We start from the raw sequence: 8,498 nt of genomic DNA, 5'->3' as shown, positions 1-8,498 counted from the left end.
TTCTCGATCCACTCTCCATTCATTCATTCATTCATTCATCCATGCCTTCATTCAACAATCATTTATTGACTGCCTATTTTGGGCCAGGCACCATGCAAGGACCCATGTATATAAAAAGATAAATGAGAAAAGTCTATTGTCAAGACAATCCTAATCAAAGGGAAGGAAATTACAATGCCTTGTGCTCAGTTCAGTAAGATATATTTACATTATGCATATGATCTCTCTGGTTGTCAGAATCTTAAATTCCTTGAGGCCGGAAACTATACCATGGACTTCTTTTGTGGTCCCTAGTAAGCTTATTGAGCATGTAACTTGGTTTCTGAAACACACTTACGCAGCGTTATCGAGTGTTGCAATAACAGATTAGAACTCAAAAATCATCTTGGTATTTCTTCACTTTGCCAGGAAAAATATTCAGGTTTAAAATGTAAGTTATAGAGAATATTTCTGAAGGGATAAAGTCATTAGTGACCCCAAGAAAGAATGCCCAACAGATGGGGCAAGAAAAATACTTTTCTATGTACATATTTTTATACTTTTGAATCTGATATCATATGAATGAATAACTAATTGAAAAAAATACATTTGTTGATACAGTTTTAAGGAATCAATAGAGATAAAACTATAGATGCCAAATTTTTATTTTTCTCTTGTCCTCATGAGCAGCGATCCCCAACCTTTTTGGCACCAGGGACTGGTTTCATTGAAGATGATTTTTCAGCAGACAGGGTTGTGGGGAATATGGTTTTGGGATGGTTCAAGTGCATTACATTTATTGTGCACTTTATTTATTGTGCACTTTATTTACACATTTATTGTATACTTTATTTGCAGTATAATATATAATGAAATAATTGTATAATTGTACAACTCACCATCGTGTAGAATCAGTGGGAGCCCTGAGCTTGTTTTCCTGCAACTAGATGGTTCCATCTCGGGGTGATGGGAGACAGTGACAGATCATCAAGGGTTAGATTCTTATAAGGAGCCAGCAACCTAGATCCCTCACATGCACAGTTCACAACAGGGTTCATGCTCCTTTGAGAATGTAATGCTGCTGCTGATCTGACAGGAGGTGGAGCTCAGGCGGTAATGCAAGCAATGGGAAGTGGCTGTAAACACAGATGAAGCTCCACTCGCTTGCCTGCCTCCTGCTGTGTGGCCGGGTTCCTAACAGGCCATGGACTGGTACTGGTCTCTGGCCCAGGGGTTGGGGAATCCTACTCTTTAGGATACTTGATAAAATGACAACTTAGAAAATCTTTACTGTAAACACAGATGATAAGAATGATAGGAAGAACACAGGTGAATGGATAATGCACAGTGCTATTCCAAAGTAATTCTTGACTCCCTCCCCTTTCTAATGGATTTGCTTCTCTTTCCTCCTGCATTTGCTTCCAACCTAGAATTAAGTTTGAGTTCAAAAACAAACAAACAAACAAAAAATCAGGCTTGGCATTCAGTAGGCTCTGGTTCTACTGGCCCTGGTGTTTTCTTGCCCACTAAGAAAATGACCAATAGCAGAGTCTGTGGGGTGTCCTGAAAGGTCGCGTGCCTTGGCCACGCCTGGAACAGAGCTAAGCATAGTCAGCCCGCACAGTCAGCAGAGCCCCTCTCAATGCTATTTCCCTCCTATATACCCCTCTGGATCTGTTCACCTTTTGACCTGAAGAAGGGGCTGTTTTCGGGTTCCGGCAGTGGTAGTAAGAGGGTTAGCTGACATGCACATGGGTAAATGACATGAGAGGGATATTGCCCCTTCCCACCTATCTACCCCACAGCTCGTAATCTTTCTTTGTCAAGAAACAAAAGGATTTTAAAATAGGTGTTCTCTGTGTAACAAATATAGAATGGAAAGTTTTTACAAGATACCCCTTTTAACAAAGCACCGTGCATTTGAATTATATCGAGCTCAGCATCACACTCCCAGAGTTATTCATGAAAATTAAGAACTATCCAAACTATTGAACCTCTATTAGCTGTCTGTTTCCCCCACAACCTCCACTCCTTGTGCAAATCATATTCAACCCATTTGTGATAATGTTCTCACTGGCACGCCTGGAAACTATTAAAAACAGATGTCCAGACCACACTGCAGACATCTGGGATGGAGCAACTCTGGTGGGGTCATAAACATGTCTCTGTGCATGGAGGATAAGCCCCCTTCAGGTGTCTTTTTTGGTCTTCTTATAATACCAAATATATAACTTCTAAATGAGAAACTAGAGGCAGCTTGCATTTGCATTTACTTTGGCATCTTTTTCGTATTTTTAAGTTTGCTTTCACGGATTCTGAAATGTAAACTCTTATCTTGAGCTGCTGAGGCCTTCATAAAGATTACAGTGAGACCACACATTCACACATTGAAACTGGAGATTCGACTTGTGTATGTTACCCACCCTGGAAACACCAGATCCTACTTTGTTTCATCTAATAAATGCTCTATTATTAGAGAAAGAAAGAGGGGAAGAAGGGGATAACTATATTTAAACCAAGTTTTATTTGCTTTCACTGTTACTGTCAATTGTTCCTCCAGTATTTGTATGGTTTCTGAAAGTATTTAAACCAAAGCAATGCTTGTCCCAACTTTTTTTTTGTAATGAAGAAAATATGTCTGGTCTTATTCATACTATCCGAGTACAAGAGTAGGCTTTGGGCGGGAACAAAGGGTAGTGATTGGAGAATCCCAAAGAACTGATTTCTCTAAAGAAAAATTTAAAATTGACTTCAGAGTTGTACAAAAGGAGAGTAGGTTGGCATTCCCCTTGACAAGGACGGAAGAGGCCCTCGGGCCTGACAACAAGCATTTAGTTAAGGCATTGCCACCTACTTCGTAGCATCTAACCATTATTTAAATAAAAAATAAAATAAAGTTAAATATGGCACCTTTTACTGCTAAATCACTGACTTTTGAGAATTGTTTCTATGTTGATGGTTCGTTTCTCATACAACAGTATTGGGGAAGGATTCAAATCCATCCCATTGAAGGAGAAATGGGTTTGACTTAACAAGAAATGGGGTTGACTTAAAAATCTCCGGAGCAAGCACATACATGAAAGACGGAATGAACAACTTTCTATTCTGTATCCCCCGCCTCCACCCTGCCCTTTACTCTCAAAAACCCATATGCTATGATGGTTTCAGTCTATTCTTCTCGGGCAGCAAATCTGGAAAGTGGGGTGCTAAAGAGAATCCATAGTGAAGAGGGTTTTTGAGCTTCCAGAGGATTACTGAGAGCTGATTAGCCATTGCTTTCCCCAGAACTCATATGTTCTTAGGCAAGTCTGACGTTCTGAGCCAACAGACAGCTTAATAGAACCACAAGGAGTTAAGCGTGACTCTTTCTTTCACAGTGACTCTCTTGGCTGTCATCAGAGATCCAGAGCACAATACAACAAGGGCACTTAGTCTTCTTTTCTTTCAGCCTAGGAAGTTACATATTTAGTAGTTTCATGACCAGTAAACAGAAAATCAAGTCATCCGCTCCAAAAGAAATAGCAATAGAAGTATATGCTTACCTCTGTATCACATTTTTTCTGCTTTGGGGGGACCCAAAGTTTTTTTTTTAATCTTAGTCAATTTTTTTAATACACAGTTGATTACCTATTATGGTTTTTATCTCCTTATGATACTTCTACATTTTTCTTGACAAAGATTGACATGATCTTCATACCCCCTTTTATATTAAAAAAAAATCCCAGATGGAAAGGAAAAACCTTTCTGTGGTTATTTCACAAACTGGAAAAAGTAAACAACAAATAATAATCATAAATCAATATTATTTTCAGATCATGCAAAGAGAGACAGTAGCTGAAGAAACAAATTGCCCCATAGAGAGTAGAGTGAAAATGCAAATGTTTTTGTGAGGATTTTTTTAATACAGATGTTTGGAGTCTTATGGATAATTATTTTTAAGTCACTGTGATTTGGAGAGGACTTCTTTCCCATACTTCCTTTTCACCAATAGCCTTTGAGCTTCTCTACTTACACTCCTGAACATTCATCAAATCAGAACACCCACTACCTCCTGGATTGTCAGGATTATCAAAATGCAAAGAGAAAGAACCCAATCATACTCAGGTTTGAGTTTCAAAATTGACCGGTGAGACTCCTACACAAATGATAGGCATGCACACCAAAGATGTGATTTTAAGAACTGGGCTTTTGGGTTTCAATAGACTGAGCCTACTGATACACATAAAGTTTATGACATAAACAATAGATCAGAAAGAGTATCGCTGAAAACTAAATTGCAACTCCATTGGCTAGGGTAGACAATTAGGAAAGGAAAACAGTCAAGTCAGATGATGATGCAGGCCTGCAAGAGAGTTCACCAGACCCTGCCGTATGTCCACAGCCAAGACGGGCTCTGGAGGAAGGGGAACTGGTAGAAATTCCAGATACAGATCTGAGGTCAGGGGAGACTGGAATTCTTCAAGGAAGCCTGGGACATTGAGAAACTTCAAGGAGAAGTCACCTTAGCCAGCATGAGGTGGTGACTAAAGAAGTGAAATGGCAGGAGGTCTGAGGCAGGTCCCCGAGTCTCTGCCCCAGAGAGCAGTGGGAAAGCAGCACGCAGTCTTACACTCTCCCGCTTCCCATGGGGGAGCAAAAGGGCTGAGAAAACCAGGGAACCAGGAGGGGCCTCAAGATCAAAATGAGTTGGACTTGGAGTATGTGGACCACAACCAGAGACAATGGTGTGACCATAAATGGCTCAAGGAACACTGGATGAATAGACAGTGAAGACAGAAGACCAGATGCCCCTCCCTTCCAATTCACTGACAGCATGCAGCTCTCCCCTATGTCTCAGATACAGTCCCAGGGAGAAGTTATCCCTCATTGACTAAGTTTTAGTGCCTGTCACCAGTGGAATAAGGGCTTAAGTTAGAAATGAAATGGAGTAACTTTTCTAGTTTTTAAAGTCATGAATTTGTGCACTCAAGTTTGTGGAGAGTGAAAATGACATTTATGCTACGTTGTGCTAACAGGAAAACATAAAAATAATCCATAATTGTCACATGACAAGGAATGTTTTAAAAAATCTGAATATCCTGACGAGCCAGGGTAGATCATTGCTGGTAGTCACTCTCAGGGTTGCTTAAGAAAGAGGCTCTATAAAATTGAAGTAAGCAAGTAGACATCTCACAGTAATTACATTTTTCTTATAATGATCAGATCTTTGTTAACACGAAATGATTTTGACCTGAGCACCACAAACAAAAACAAAGCAAACACAGAACATTTGAGCCAGGCATGGGGGCTCATACCTGTAATCTCAACACTTTAGGAGGCTGAGGCGGGAGGATCATTTGAGTTTAGGAAGTCAAGGCTGCAGTGAGCTATGATCATGCCACTACACTCCAGCCTGGGTGATTAGAGCAAGACCCTGTCTCATAAAAAAAGAAAAGAAAAGAAAAGAAAAAAGAAAGAAACAGAAAGTTTGTATGTAAAACATAGAAGAAATGAAAAATGACTAAGATCATGATATAGTCAGGAGGAACAAAGGATACCTTTCTAGGGCTTAAAGCATCATGATGGATGGACACCTCCACAGTGATCTTGAGGACTTGATCAATAGGGAGCACCCGATAACTTTTTTTAAAATAAATAACTTCATTTTTAGGGACTTTTCAAAATCACCCATGATTTTCTTCTTTTTCATTCTTCCCCTTCTTCCATAAAAAGAAAGCAATATTTGAGCCCTTTAACAATCACTTTCTGTTCCTTGTTCTCAATTTTTCCATTTTTGTCGTCAGGCTAATTATTCCACTTATTCATTCATCCACTCAATAGGTATGTATTGAATGCTTGGTATGGGCCAAGCACTGTTTTAGGTTCTGAGAATCCATCAGTGAACAAGAGAAGAACAAGTCCTACCTGAGGAAGCTAATAAGAGCACCAAATACTAAACAAAATGAAATATGTTCGAAGATAAGCGCTATGGAGAGCGACAAAGTAAGGAGGGGAATAGGGAATGCGGAGGGAGAGGTAATAATCTTAAATGCAGTGGTCTGATCAGAGCTCACGAAGATGGTGACATTTGAGCAAACATCTGAAGGAGATGAGGAAATGAGATCTGCAGAGATCTGGGGAAAGTGCTCCTGGTGGAGTGGATATTAAATGCAAAGGCCTTGAAGGGGATGCATGCGTTGTGTGTTCAAGGAAGGGCAAGGAGACCAGTGGAGCACAAAGAATACAGGGGAGACAGCAAAAGGAAGTGTGAAGTCAGAAAGTGATGGGAACCAGACTGTAGGATCTTAAGACCATTACAAAGACTTTGACTTTTACTCTGGAGGGCTGTAGGCAGAAGGATGACATTATCTGAATGACATCCTAATAGCACCACCACAGTCTCTGCAGTGGGAATAGACTAAAGGGGTCAATGACAGAGAGAGGTGGAGCATTTAGGACAGTTGCAGTAAATCAGGCGAGACTTGATATTAGCATGGATAAGACTGGTTGCCATGGAGGGGAAAAGAAATGGTCAGATTCTGGACTTAGTATGAAGTTAAAACTAGTGAGATTTATTTATGGATTAAATGTGGGGTGGGGGAAAAAAGGAGTCCTAGATGACTCTGAATTAGAAAAACTAGAAGAATGCAGTTGCTGTTAGCTAAAAGGAGGAAAATTGAAGAAGAAATCAATTTGAGGCAGGGGGCAAAGAGCAGACACTGTGTGAGCTGTTCGATATCCAAGTGGAAAAGTCTGGTAAGGAGCTCAGCATAGGCCTGGGTTGAAGATGTAGATGGAGAATAATCAGCACATTAATGGGTTTGGACTTAGGTGTTTAGACAAGGTCATCAAGGGAAAGAGCATAGATAACAAAGAATTCTAAGAATTCTAAGCTATGATCATGCCACTATACTCCAGCCTGGGTGATAAAGCAAGACCCTGTCAAAAAATGAAAGGAAGGAGAGAAAGAGAGAAAGAGAGAAAGAGAGAGAGGGAGAGAGGGAGAGAGGGAGAGAGGAGAGAAGGAAGAAAGGAAGAAGGAAGGAAGAAGAAGGAAGAGGAATGGAAGGAAGGAAGAATAGAAGGAAGGAAGAAAGAAAGAAGAAAGAAAGAAGAAAGACTCCCTCATCCCTCGCCCCCCTCCACCCCCCAGAAAAAAGAAAGAAAAAACTCCAACAGGCACAAGCCCTAACAGAGAAGAACCCTCCTCCCTTCGCCCCCTCCCTACCCCCCTAGAAAGAAGAAAGAGAAAAAGAAGGACTCCCTCCCGAGAAAGAAAGAAAGAAAGAAAGAAAGAAAGAAAGAAAGAAAGAAAGAAAGAAAGAAAGGGAAAGAAAGAAAGAGAGAGAGAGGGAGGGAGGGAGGGAGGAAGGAAGGAGGGAGGGAGGAAGGAGAGAAAGGAAAGGAAGAAAGAGAAAAAGAGAGAGAGGAAGAAAGGAAGGAAGGAAGGAAAGAAGGGAGGGAGGGAGGGAGGGAAGGAGGGAAGGAGGGAGAGAGGGGAAGTTTGTATGTAAAATACGCAAGAAATGAAAAATAACTAAGATAGTGATACAGTCAGGAGCAACAAAGGATACCTTCCCAGGACTTAAAAGATCATGCTGAATGAACACCTCCACCATGATCTTGAGGACTTGATCAATAGTGAGAGAATTCCAAAGATAAAGGGTCTAGAAGATGAGAAGGAATAAAGAGGCTTTGTCTGAGATAGGGTAAAACCAGAAGTGGGGATATCCCTGAAAATATCAGAAGGAAATTAATAGCCACCTAGAATATTCATTGATACTGCTGCCCTTAGAGCATCTTGTGCTCTTTAATGACCATGAGCTTTCATTTGGACAGTCACCAGAAGTGTGATAAAAAAATAGATAAAACACAGGACCTTACTAAGGAGGTTACTGATAGGAGACCATTTCATTAAAAAGGGTGGTTCAAAGAATCCTCAAACCAAGAATTTCTCTTGAAAAGAGTCGGCCGGGCGTGGTGGCTCACATCTGTAATCCCAGCACTTCGGGAGGCCGAGGCAGGTGGATCACGAGGTCAGGAGATCGAGACTATCCTGGCTAACATGGTGAAACCCCAACTCTACTAAAAATACAAAAAAATTAGCTGGGCGTGGTAGTGGGCACCTGTAGTCCCAGCTACTCAGGAGGCTGAGGCACGAGAATGGCACGAACCTGGGAGGTGGAGCTTGCAGTGAGCTGAGATCACACCACTGCACTCAAGCCTGGGCAACACAGTGAGACTCTGTCTCAAAAAAAAAAAAAAAAAAGAGTCATGGGGCAGGGTGCAGTAGCTCACACCTGAAATCACACCATTTTGGAAGGACAAGGTAGAAGTATCATTGAGCCCACGAGTTTGAGACCAGCCTGGGCAATACAGCAAGACCCAGTTTCTACATTTTTTTTTTAATTAGCCAAGTGTGGTGGTGCACACCTGTAGTCACAGCTACTCAGGAGACTGAGGCAGGAGGATCACTGGAGTCCAGGAGTTTGAGGCTGTAGTGAGCTCTGATCCTACCACTGCACTCCAATCTGGGCAAC

General features: G+C 41.3%; 1 non-coding gene across 1 annotated transcript; it reads left to right on the top strand.

Annotated features, from left to right (window-relative positions):
* Positions 1–2,733: 2,733 nt before the first annotated feature.
* On the top strand, positions 2,734–2,859 carry LOC115897193. The gene has a single exon (XR_004057122.1). It is a non-coding gene; the product is annotated as a U6atac minor spliceosomal RNA (small nuclear RNA).
* Positions 2,860–8,498: the final 5,639 nt, after the last annotated feature.

The sequence above is a fragment of the Rhinopithecus roxellana genome, chromosome 4 (assembly GCF_007565055.1).
Source record: "Rhinopithecus roxellana isolate Shanxi Qingling chromosome 4, ASM756505v1, whole genome shotgun sequence".
Classification (NCBI taxonomy): Eukaryota; Metazoa; Chordata; class Mammalia; order Primates; family Cercopithecidae; genus Rhinopithecus; species Rhinopithecus roxellana.
Note: the sequence above shows the minus strand (reverse complement) of the source record. Positions and strands in the feature narration are given on the sequence as shown.